The following is a 12,917-nucleotide window of genomic DNA, read 5'->3' on the forward strand; positions in this document are numbered from 1 at the left end:
CTCTACCAACTGAGCCATTTCTCCAGCCAGTTTCTCTTTCACCCCAGACTCTCAAGGTAGGTGGCCTGCACCCCTCTGGCTCCCCAATACCCTACCACTGGAGGCCATAGCCTCCGTCAGTACCTAACTGCCTTTCTCTGATCTCGCCACTACAGCCTGCTCTTCCTGCATCAGTGGAAGGGTCTTTGTCCTGGAATTCTCTTCCTTATTCATAGTCCAGTGTGGCCCCACATCCTCTGCAAGCCCTAAGTCCAGGACACCTCTATAGATCTGTCCCCAACCTCCGGGCTGCCCCTGGCGAGAGCTTGCTGTCCTTATGAATATGCATGAGTGTATCCTGTTGCCCTTATGAATATTCATGAGCATCCCCTTGTGCTCCAAGGAGCACTGGGACTTGGATTGGTATTTCTGAACCTTCAGTCCCAGCAAAAGTGTGGACCAGACTTACCTAAATATGTAATAGACGAAAGCCGGATGGGGTGGCGCGTACTCGTAATGCAGCAATCAGGAGCTGAACAAAAATGGTGACTTTGAGGCCAGCCTGGGCTACAGAGACAAGGCAAGCCCTCTACCAACTGAGCTATATCTCCAGTCACTTTCTTTTTCACCCCAGACTCTCAAGACAGGTGGCCTGCACCCTGTCTCAAAAAAAAAAAAAAAAAAAAAAAAAAAGAAACAAGCCATTAATACAGGTACGATTCCCACTTCCCCTCTTTTGCTCAATAACCTTCTAGAGCTCCTGGTTTCTGCTCTGCAGGCTTCCAGCTCTCAATGAAAGGGCCTGGGTCCCCTCTCTGCTTTTCTTCCGTGTTCACCCGTTTGTACTTGTGGGGGCTCTGGCCATCCTTGAAGGCTTCACGGGGCTTCAGGAACCCAGGAACATCAGAGAGTTCAGGGAGCTGGGACCCCAGTGTCATGATGTCTAGCTGGGAGAATCCTGCCAGCTGTCCCTCTTGGGGGTGGGCCTCACCCCCCAAAAGAAGACCCGAGGCCTCCCTAGCCACCAGATTTAACGAAGTCGAGGTCTGAAGTTCCAGGTCTGCGGTGCCCAGGGGTAAATGTGATTTGCTGTCTGGCCAGACCTGGCCTAACCTGTCCTGCTCAGACCCTAGACTGAGGCTCAGGCAGCCACTCCAGAGCACCCCCCCCCAGTCCCCTCCCAGTCCTCAGCCCAACCTCTCTACCTTGTTCCTTCACCCGAATAGCTCCTGCAGCTTGTGCGCAGCTAAGGCTGCTGTGGGTAGAATGTCAATGAGGGCCAGGCCTAAGGAGTCCATCTGGGGACCAGAGACCAGGCAGAGGTTTAGAATGAAGAGGATGAGGAGGTGGGGGAGGAGGAGGGGGGCAGGACAGAAGGCAGGGTTGGAGCGGGAACCACAGTCAATGAAGCAGGTTGGGACTGGGGCCAGGCTCTCTCTAAAACTGCCTCCAAGGGCAGGAAAGGAGACAGGGGAACAAGGGGGCTGTCCCAGAAAAGACAGGAGTGAGTTTTAGGGGTGGAGGGGACAGAGGGATGCAGTACCTGGGGACTCCAGCCTTCTTGCCCCCCCCCCCCCCCGTGGTTAGGGACGCTAGAGATTCTGTAGACCTAGGCAGAGAAACCCCGTGTCCAGACCTGCAGGGGAGCAGGGTAGAGGGCAGGGTCGTTAAGAAAGCAGGTGTGGCCAGAGCTGGCAAATTGGAAAGACCCCAGCCTGCCATGCTTGCTAGTGACCTCATCACAGCTTGAGGGCAGACCCCTGCCCAGAGTCCCGCTGGTCGCCCACCCTTCCTTTGCCTACCTGGTGCCCTGCCTGATCCCCTTCAGTCCCACCCCGCCATTTGCTCAGCTAAGCTTTACCCTGAGGACTCATCCATCGCTCCAGCCTGGCCTCCCTCAGCAGGGACTCTCTCCAACCCTCAGCGTCCCATCTTGAGGGACTCCCAACACTTATGTCCTGCTGGGCCAGTGGTGCAAGTTGTCCCTACTAACTGCTCTAAGTCCTCACAGTGCCACAGAGAAGCCTCTGGGCCTGGTGGCTAAGATCCCAGGCTTGGGATGTGCCTGGGCCAGGTTCGGTCCAGGGCCCTGGAACTCCAGCTGCACATAGTAGGTGCTTCACACATGCTAAGGCCCTCCTCCTGCTACATCGTCACATGTGCACATAGCAGGTGCCAATGACGGCTCTTGAGCTGAGGTGACTCCATTGGGGAGGCATAGGTGCCACCGCTGTTGGTGGCCTCCCAGGCAGCCCCAGCTTGGGAGAAAAACTCATTCTCCTTGAGTCTGCAGCTGGGGCAATCAATCGGTTGCCAAGGAAACCAGGCACGGAATCAGAGGCAGGCACTTCTTGGCTAAGCCAGCGCCACCTACCCACCCACTCAGGCCTGGCTGTGAAGGTCCCTCACTTAGAACTGTTAGGGAAGGTGCAGAGAGAGAAGGAGGCTCTGATAGGACTCGGAACATCAGTCTGCACCCCCAGTCTCTGAGGCCCCCAGTGACTAGGTGGTATCTTGCGGGAACTGACCCTCCCAAGTAGTCCCCTCTCCTCAGATTTTTACAAGGCTCGCCCCTTACATTATAGCAGCGGTTCTCAACCTGTGGGTTGCGGGAGTTGGCGAATGAGCTTTTTCTCAGGGGTTGCCTAAGACTATCTACATCAGGTATTACAATATGATTCATAACAGTAGCGATAATAAATTTTATGGTGTGTATGGGGGTCACCACAACATGAGGAACTGTGTTAAGGGGTTGCAGCATTAGGAAGGTTGAGAACCACTGCATTATAGCCTTACCCCTTGGTACTTAGAACAAGACCTGAGGGGAGGGGTCATGGGCCCATTGGGCAGAAGGGAAAGCTGAGGCACAGCCTGGGAGTCCCTGGCAATGTGGATCTAAGCCCCCTCTCCCGGAGCCCCATCTCCCAGGCTCTCCTCCCCAGCCTGAGATATGAAGGCAGGGGAGAAAGAGTGGACAGAGGAACTCTGCCTTCCTACCAGATGAGAACTTGAACTTAGCACTTCCTGTTCCCACTCATGACAGGTCTGCCAAGGGCTGTTAGCCAAGCCTGTGGGCCTGCTCCCTCTTGCCCACCCACGCAGCTGCAGACTCTGACTCCTGCAGAACTGGACAGAGAGCCCTGGCTCCATGTCAACCCAGACAGGCCCATCACTACGCTCCTTACTGGGAGAAGCCTGAGTTTCTCAGTTTGGAAAATGGGAGCGATTGTCTCTGCCTCACCAAGGGCAGAGAAAACTTAACACAGTATCTGATACTTCATGTATACTCTGCGGACATGAACATGAAGCCAATTCACCCACTCGGAACCCAAAACTGTCCCTGGGAGCTGACCCTCCCCAAGGCACCCACTTTGCTGAGGGGCAAGAAGATGAACACTACCAGCATGCACGACCAGCCAGGGACAAAGAGAACCGCAGGTGCCGTGGAGAGATGCCCCAACAGGACTCCAGGTATAGCTAGCAAAGGATCTGACACCATCCCAAGTCTGCCTGGTTGCTGCCAATGCCGAGCTGTGGCACAGGAGAGAAGTTGAGTGGGTGCCAGATGCTGAGGAAGGGAGAAGCTAGCTGGACACCCAGAGAGCTGCAGAGGTGCCCTGCCACCCAGGAGTGGACTGTCTCCCTGACCCCAGCTCTGTCTGCCGGCATCCAGAGTGTGTGGCCCCCAGAACCATCTGGCACTTTGGCCCAAGCCCTGCAGCAGGGTGCACGGACCCAGCCCCACCCTGGCTAACTCCCCCTTCCTCTCTCAGTGTGGATTTTCTACAATCCAGAACAGTCAGAGGCACGTTTATAGAGCACAGCTCAGCCTCGTGCATGGGGGTTGTCCCCTTCTTAGACATGAGGCTGGCAGAGACCTGTGGATGTCTCGAGGTCACGCGGCTGCTAAATGGCAGAAGCAGGGTTTGGACCCAGGTGTGAGGCTTCCAAGCCAATCTCAAAGGAAGATGGTGGGGGTCTCCCGCATGGGGCTTCTCTCTCCCTATTCCTCTCCACAGCTCCCATAGAGCAGGGTGGAGCAACAGGACCCCACTCTCCTCTCTCCTTTCCTTCAGAAAGCAAATGGATGCATCAATTAGACTTTAGTCTTTGGGGGGGGGTGTGGGGTGGGGGGCTGCTGACTGGCACTCCGGCAGGAAGCAGGTCTGTAATCAGCCTCAGGGCCAGGTGCCCTCCCCAGCCAGGGCACTTTTGCACATTCTAGAACCTCCCATGATTAAACACTAATTGCTGCCAAGCTCTCAAATTGAAGACTTTAATTTTCCCCCCCGAAACGAAAAGTACATTTCAATCAGTTCCTCTCCTGGACCATTCCTCCTCGGGAGCCAGGGTGGAACACAAGCCCCTGGGGAACTAAGGAGGAAGCAGCTCACCCCGCCCCCCCCCCCCACACACACAGTCGTCCCCTCCCCCGACCCCCTCTCCCCTGCCTACAGCAGGATCCTGGGCACTTGGAGCATGGGAGGAACACTTGAGAGACCTGGGAAGCTGTTTGAGGCAGCGCACCCCTGTGATCCCAGCATTCGGGAGGAGGATGCAGGAAGGGTGCCTTGAGTTCTAGACCAGCCTGGACTACATAGGCAGAATCATCACCCCTGGCCGCTGGGCAAGGGAACCAGCAGAACAGAGAGGCCTGGGCCCAGGGTCCTCATCTGTCAGAGGCCAAAGCTGGACCCTGACTCAGTAGCCGAGGTCCTTCGGTCTGCACGTCATAGGAGCAGTTTCTGGGCCTGCCGATTCCCTCAGGAGAGCGAGTGTTCTGACTAACATGGGGTGTGGGGTGGTGGTGGTTAGGAATGGGCAGAGTACTGACATGCAGCTAGGGTTTGAAAGCTGTTAGGTTGGGTGACAGGTGAGTGAATGTGGACCCAGAGAGGGCAAGTGTACGTCCCAAAGTCACACAGCAAATCACAGGGTCAGTGACAAGGACTAACAATCTCTTCCTTCTTTGGGATATTTTCAAAGATGTGGGTAAGCAGAATGACCGGGCACAATGACATGTGCCCAATCCCATCTGTTCCAGAGGATGAGGCAGGAGGATGCCTGGAGCCAGGAGTCTGGGAATCCCTCTGATTTGATGTGGTGTGGGAGTCAGGAAATCGAGAGGGAGCTGGGAATTCCTAGTGGTCTTTCAGACAGACTCCGGGGTCTTCAGCATCAACTGCAGTAGCTACTGACTGGGCCCCTGCTAAGGCCAGGAGCCGGGCTGGAGGACCATAGGTCAGGGTTACTTGCTCTCAGACGCTTCACCCCCGTCCTCGTCAGTTCTCCTGCTCCTGCCCAGCTCACAAAGGGGAAAAACAGCGCTGTGTGGGTCCAAGCCTGCAGCGACTCTGCCAGACCACACGCTAGGACCCAAGGTGGGTTAGCCCAGAGTCCAGCTAGGCCCCAGAGTGGGTGTGCCCAGGACCCAGCACTCAAAAGCTATGGCCTCAAGCTTCAGCGAAGCCAGACTAGGATCAGGGGGTCCTGGGACCTTCCCAGGGAAGGACAGAACCTTCACGGGACAAGGGAGGGGGTGATACCCCTCTCCACTTTCTTATCCTGACACTGCCTGTGCCCACTGTGCACCCATTTACCGGATGGCACTTGCCAGCTCCAGTGGCCTGCAGGGGAACTTGAGCAGGGATGGGGCAGGGCGGGTGGGAGGTGTAGTCAGCCTGGCACCCTACTCCCAGGAGGAGAGATGAGGGCCCACCCTGAACCACTGTCCACCCACCCACCCTCAGCCACCCCTCCTGCATTTCTCTTTCATCCCTTGCCTCTTTCTGGAAAATTATCCCGACTCTGCTAGCCCACACCATAGGTGTACTGTGGTGGCTGGACATCCTGCCACCAAGCTGTGTGACTCCAGACCAATGTCTTAACCTCTCTGGACTTTATTAGTGTTCTTAGCTAATAACTAGATGCTCGTGAGAAACCGCCATGGAAGCCCCCAGTGATAGAAGGCTGCTGTCTGAGTTAAGGGGGAGAACAGAAGGTCCTGTTTGCTTTTCTGTGCCTGTGTTTGTTCCTTTATGCAGACACCTTGGAGGGGAAGTTGTTGGCAAAGCAGGCTGCCTCCAGGGGAGTCTGGTCCCTGGGGGAGGGGAGGGGAGCTTCCGTATGTCACACACTTACCTTTTAAATATTGAAGGCGTAAATGCACCGGTAATTCCAGCGAATAAACAAATAAAGCACAAACGTTTACAAAATGAAACTTTAAAAATAACATCAGTGACAGGAGGGTGTGAGGACGGAGCCAAGGAAAGGCGTCCTGTGGAAAGGACGACAAAGACAGGGGGTGTGGCCCTCACCACACCGCCTCCTGCTCCCTGTGCCCCACCCTGGGGTGCAGCCCCTGCCACTTCCTTGAGGGCTGGCAGAATCCATGACAGAGAGCGTTAGCCCAGCTTCACGGGTCTGCAGGTACAGCCCCCAGAGGACCTCGGGACCCTGTCCATTACCCAGCAGGCCTCTGATGTACACACAGTATGTCCCAACATCACTGGAATGATCAAGGGACTCTCCAACACTCATTGGCTGCTCCCTCTCTCATCTCAGCCCCCCCCCCCTCCCTCCAGCTCTCCCTTCTTAATCTTGTCTGGAATTATCCTCAGAACCCAGTGCCCACCACCAGCCTGACTATCTCCCAGGGCTCTGGATAGGGAGTTTGAAGGTGGGCCTGGGGGCACTTCAGGGACCACAGAAATCCTGCCCTATGGCTAGGGCTAACTGGAACCCCAGCACCTCCAGCCCTCCGTGCAGGTCCTGTCTCTGATGATGATTGTGAGTGGCCTGTTGCAAGTTCTCCAGTGCTCACGGGCCTGGAATTTTAGTCCCAGGAACCATTCCTCTCAGGCTGGAGAGATGGTTAACACTGCTCTCCTAGAGGGCCCCAGTTCGATTCCCAGCACCCATGCCAGCGGGCTCACACTCACCTGTAACTCGAGCTCCAGGAGAGAGGAGATGACACTTCTAACCTCCACAGATGACCCCACTCACACATACACACGTATAAAAACAAATGTTTTTTTAAATCTCTCTCCAAGTTTCAAGTCACAGCTTAGGTTGACACTCAGGCCTATTGGCCCTGGTGGGCATCTTTGCACTGTGCACAATTCTGTCTACAAGATCCGGTGCCCACAACAGCTCTTAGAACCTGCCCGATGCTTTCTCTGCCTCTCTGTCTTGGAAGGTTCGTGAAAGTCCAACCTCCCCCAGTCTGCTCTCCTCTCCCAGCTGGGGCTGAGTGCCAAGCTTTTGGAAGAGGCTACGCAGTCTGCAACCCCAGTTCAACCCCCCAGTTGGGACCTAAAGGCCAGAGGGATCCTTGATGAGTGAACAGTCAAACCTCCTCAGGCTGAAGAGGGCCTTGCAGGGGCCAGGCCACACTTGGAGCAGTGGACAGCATCAGGCAGAGAACACCAGCCCTCTTGCTGTCCCTGGCAGGACTGGTCTGCCCAGCAGCTCAAGATGCCTGGGCTTCGGAAACAGTTTCTTCGGGCTCCCCGTCAATGGTTTCCTGAGGGGTTGGCGTGATGGGCAAGCAGGAGGCCCTCGAACAGGCTCTTGAGGGAAGCTGGGAGTCTCCCATGGGTTTGCCCTGGATGAAGCTTGGCCCTGGCCCAAGACACTGCTGCTGCTCCCTCCAATTGCGCCATGAGGTTCCATGGTCTTAGACTGTGCTGACACCACCCGCTCCTTCCCAGGACCTCGGCTACTCTCCTTCTGTCTCCCAACTCTCCTGCATTGTTAGGTCCCTCAGCTTTTTCCGGTGGTCTCCGTTTCCTAGGACGACCCCAAATGCTGCTCCAGTGGAGAAGGGTCTTCCTGAAGCATGGTGTGGTGGCACTGTCCACACCTCTCATCTGCGGCTTCCTAAGACAGCTCCCTTGAGGGCCCTCTGCAAGTGGTGACCTGTCCTTCAGGGAGCCCTGCGTGTGGCTGGCGCACTCAGTCCGCCGCTCTGCACACTGGACTGTGTGGAATCCCAGAAAGAGCAGCTGGGGGAGTTGGCCTGCCTGGCAGCTTGGCAAACCTGTCCAACACTGTTCCTGGATGCAGCTACCCTTGGCCTTCAGTCAGTCCTCACTGAAGGGACAGGTCTTCAGAGGTGTCACTGTGGCAGGCCCTGCTTGTGAGTGGACAGGACAGACAGACAGACAGACACACACACACACACACACACACACACACACACACACACACACTCCTGTGTCAGGGGAAGAAACCTTTCCCCTCCTTCCCTGGTCAGAGGCCTGACTTGTTAGGTCTCTCTCTCGGCTCACACTCCCAGCACAGTGAACGCTCTGTCATGTCCTGAATGATTTCAACCCCCTACACACACACACACACACACACACACACACACACACACACACACACACACACGCATGCACGCGCACACACATGCACACAGACACACATGCACAAACCATGCACACACACTCTGAGCCTCAGAGGCCCAGACATGGGAGTGGAGGTGGGGGGTGTCAGGCAGTGGAGGTCACCTGGAGGCCAGGGCCATATCAGACTCTTTTTTGCCTGAGGTGTCCCCTCGAGCCATGTTGCTGACTACCAGCCTGTCCCCTCCCTTAACCACACAGCCCAGGAGAAATGAAGTCAGCATAGCCTGGGGCAACCCGCTGGGCCTGATCTCAGGGTTGGCCTCAGGGAAAGAGACACTGGGACCAGCAAGGAGGCATGGCCACCCTCGTACCTGTCATACTCCACCTGGGGAGGAGGGTTGAGCAACTCTTCCAGTAGCTAGTCAGCCGGGGCTCAGAGCACGCCCCTCCTCACAGCTTCGTCTCTTTTCTCAGCAAGATGGAGCATGGCAGGCACACACGGGAGCAGAAGAAAAGGTACAGGAGAGACATGCAGCTTAAGCACCAGAGCCTCTCTGTGCCTCAGTTTACCCATCTGTTAAAAGAGGTCATTGGAACATTCACTGAGGGACAGAGTCTGTGATTCTACTTTTGGGGGTGGGTTTGCTGGAGGGGAGTGTTGTTTTGGGTGAGTACAGGGCTTGGTTGGTAGTCAAGGAGGTCTCCAGGAACATGGCAGATGGCTGCCCAATACAGGAGGCATTGAGGAGGAGCCAGGACCCAGTGTGACACCAGAGGAGTGTTGGGAGCCCTTGCCTCTCCTCTCACTCCCCCATACCTCCTCCCGAAGCCAGCCAGCAAAGCTCCCTCCCTCAGGATCCTGTCCCTGCTGAGGTCCTGGCCACCCCATAAAGGAATCATGGAACTGTCCTGGGAAGCACCCTGCCCAGTCCCTAGGTGCCTTCCATTAGAAGACGCCTCTGTCCCTCTCTGTCACAGCCACACAAGGATATCCACCCAGGAAAGCCAGACAGAGGTGACTTCTGAAAAGCCAGACATCCTGGTGAGACACTATTAACCTGGGGATCTCAAGCAGGAGAATAGCATGTGGGCAGGAAGGTGGCTGAGCCTCCCAGCCTGCAGAAGGCAGAGTCAGGGTGGCAGCAGGGTGAAGAGTGCTGGGGTCCCAGGGGTCCCAGGATCGCCACCTGTCTGGAAGGCATGAACACCCACAGGCTCTCAGCAGGTGCACAAGACCCTCAGGTTCAGAACCATGGGTGTGAACCCAACTGAGATATGGCAAGGGGTCACCGGCAAGGTCACTAGGCTGAAAGGGCTGGGGAGGGATGGGGAGGGGGGCTTGTCAGTGTGAAGGTAGTCTACAAGGAGAGGGAGAGACAGAGGCAGAGACACAAAGAGAAGGGGACATGACAGTCCAGAGGTTTGGTACTGACACCTAGTGTGGTACAGCCATGCAGCCTTGGTCAAGGCAGTTTCCCACACCTGAGCTATATTTCCAAAGCAGATGGTTCTGTCTCTGAGGTTTTTGCTGAGGATAACCCAGTCTGGAGAGGATCCTGGAGCTGTCTAGCTAGGAAAACCTCCACCCTCACCCCATCTCTTTGCTGAGCGCTACATGGTGCCCAGTACTGACTCAGAGGCCAGGGATGTTGATTTCTTGGTGACTTCCTCATCTGAAAAATGCATCAGTGCAGACAGATCCCCTGCCTCAGAATAAGGAAGAGACACAAAATGAGACCATTAGGGGAAATTCTGCCCACCCCGACCCCCAACCCCCAGGTCAGAGTTCCTGCCAGGCTCAGGCTCTCCCACTCATCTGTGAGATCACCTATCCAGAGAGTGGCACACTGGTCCTACTTCTAACCCTCTTCACATCCTTCACCCATGACAGGGTGGGGGCTTGGAACCCCAGAGGCTGGCTGGACCTACCCTGAAAGCCCCGTGCTGCGGAGACAGAGAGACAAGGAGGGAAATTGGATTTCTTCCCATTCATCCTCAGCTTACAAACCTTCCATGGCTCCTTGTTGTCCCAGGCATTTCAGGATCCCCTTCAGGATAGGTCCCTCTTCCTGAGACTGCAGCCAGACCTGTCACCCTGCATCCTCAGAGCATCCTGAAGGATGAGGAGAGAGGGGATTTCTGGGCAGACTATGAGGGTGACAGAGAGTGGGCCCCTCCCGATGCACCTGCTGGGTGTGGCGGTCCCTCCAGGCCCCACCCCCAGAGCCCCTGGGTTTTTTTCCACTTCGATCTACTTGGAGTCCGCCAAGGCCAGGGAGCCGCTGGACTTCAGTGTTGATTTGTCACAGGAGATTATTGGCAGCAGGGTCTGTCACCTGCACAATGAAAGGAAAATGAACCTCTCATCAGAGCAGCCCTCCAGGGTTCTGGGAGAGGGGGGTGAGGGAGAAGCGGGGAAACAGTACAGGGAGGAGAGAAGCGAGGAGACACAGCACCCCGCTACCCTGTGCCAGCATGGGATCCCCATGCAGGAGGGAAACCAAGGCACAGACTGTTTGAGAGTAACCAGAGGTCCAAAAGCGAAGAGGCAGTTTCTCTGGGGCCCTTCCATTTCCTCTGAGTGCTGGAACCTCGGGCTTCATCACCAAAGATGAAAGCACTGACAGGTAGCCCGAGGCTGTCTCCATTTCACTGACAAGTAGACTGAGGCCCCGGGGCAGCGGAGACTAAGCTTGTTCTCCTGCTCCTCGGGTATCCTCCCTTCCTGTCCGAGGATTCTCTGGGGATGGGGCAGATGGGGGTCCCCAGCCTCAAGGATCTGTCATCTTCCCTGCTGCCCTGTTCCAATGCTGGGCTCTGGGATCCCAGCTTTGACTAGCTGGCTTCTGGACAGCCTGCTCTCCGGAGCCTCAGTTTCCCCATATGGATGGGCATCCTGCCAGCCCACTTCTTGGTGTGTGATGAGGATGGCCTGCACAGAGAAGGGGCAGGCTACCTATTCCCTGCTCCAGGCCACCTCCAATATGCTGCTCTGCCTCTCTCAACTGCCCCCCCAGGCCCTGTTTCCAAAGCCGCGCCTCCTCTGCCCCCACCTCGGCCAATTTCCCCTGCCACCTCCTGCTGCCATCACTGCTGCCACCCCTGCGCCACCCCTGCACTGCCCACCCATCGAGCTGTCTTGCTCCCTCCCTAGTGCTCGATGCTCAGCTGAGCTGTATTCAACACCCACGGCTGGCAGCCAGAGCTGAGCCAGACAGGGAGCGGATGGGGCCTCCACAACTGCTCCCCCACCCCTGGCTCAAAAGCCACCAGCCACAGCCCACCTGCCTCCCCCTAGGGCCACCCACCCTCTCCAGCCCAGGTCCTCTACTCCCCCACTCCCAGCAGCCGCAGCCTCTAAGTCTTGCCCAACCTGCTCTGGCCTTTTCCTCTCCAACCTATTTCTTAGGCCGTCCAGTATCAGCATCGGCAGTGGCAGCAGGGCGTTGGCAGCATCAGGCTGTGTTGAGCAGTGAGGGAGGGGCCAGCAGAATGGACCTCCCACCTGGCAGGGCTGAGAGCCACATTCAACTCCTATAATACAGCAACACATCAGTGACAAGGCCAAACCCCGCAGAGCCCTGCCCCGAGACCCTGTGTGACACCCTCCCAGGACAGACACCTTTCTACACTGGGCTGGCAGCCCCACATCCATCATGCACACACACACACACACACACACACACACACAGATGCTGAAAGCAGACAGGGAGGAGAGGCTATGCACACTCACGGTACTGGGAAGTCCTTCCTGAGAGCTCACTTCCAACAGCCCTCAATCACCTCTGCACCCACTGTGGCCACAGGTCAGTCACTGTGACTCTGCAGAGGACTCCTGACCCCTCCCACCATCCAGAAAAGACCAGCACCAGCCTCGCCCCAGGCCTTCCGTCCCTCCCCCCTCTACCCACCCCTGGCGCCCTCCCCTCCCCTCCCCTTCACCTGCTCCCCAGGCCCTTCGTTCCCCCCCCCCCCCACTGCCTCCCCAGGCCCTCCCCTCCCCCCTTCCTCTTCTCATTTCTCTTTGGAATCACTTCACCAAAAGTTCATTTTGAAAGAAATCGATTTCCAAGCTCTCGGAGATGCAATTTGGTTTTTCATTTTGAAGATATGATGGTTAAGGAAAAGTTTGGAGACTTAATCACCGTGGAAGGCTTGGGAGAGAAAGGATCCTCTGTCCCCAGCCAGGGTGATCGTGGCAGACATCTTTTGCTATGACAGCAGAACACAAGTATGCCAGGCAATTGCCGCCATGTGGTACAAATGGTCACGCTGTATGCTCATATAGCTCCAAACATACACATACATATCACACATGTCTACCCATGCTCTCACACAACCATGTATAACTACATGCATATTCATAGATGCACACTCATGCTCTTACAGCCACACATGCACACGAGATGCACACATAGGCATACACACATGCATGCGTACCCATGTGTTCACACAATGACAAACATGTGTTATACATGCTTGCACATGTACATATGCATGTACACCCATGCACTCCCACAACCACAACACACATCTACACACATTCATACATACGTGTGTATATCACACATACCCACAGAAATGTAC

At 56.0% G+C, this 12,917-nt stretch overlaps 1 long non-coding RNA gene across 3 annotated transcripts; it reads right to left on the reverse strand.

The window, feature by feature from the left end:
- Window positions 1–4,422: 4,422 nt before the first annotated feature.
- On the reverse strand, window positions 4,423–12,115 carry LOC118597362. Of its 3 annotated transcripts, none has more exons than XR_004946811.1 (7): window positions 12,064–12,115; window positions 11,704–11,864; window positions 10,586–11,262; window positions 9,964–10,443; window positions 8,702–8,904; window positions 6,121–8,113; window positions 4,423–5,276 (listed from the first exon to the last, which is right to left on the reverse strand). It is a non-coding gene; the product is annotated as an uncharacterized LOC118597362 (long non-coding RNA). The 3 variants fall into 3 exon arrangements; XR_004946810.1 differs by having other exon boundaries at window positions 4,423–5,284; XR_004946809.1 differs by lacking the exon at window positions 4,423–5,276 and having other exon boundaries at window positions 6,186–6,256.
- Window positions 12,116–12,917: the final 802 nt, after the last annotated feature.

This window comes from Onychomys torridus, chromosome 16, assembly GCF_903995425.1.
Source record: "Onychomys torridus chromosome 16, mOncTor1.1, whole genome shotgun sequence".
Classification (NCBI taxonomy): Eukaryota; Metazoa; Chordata; class Mammalia; order Rodentia; family Cricetidae; genus Onychomys; species Onychomys torridus.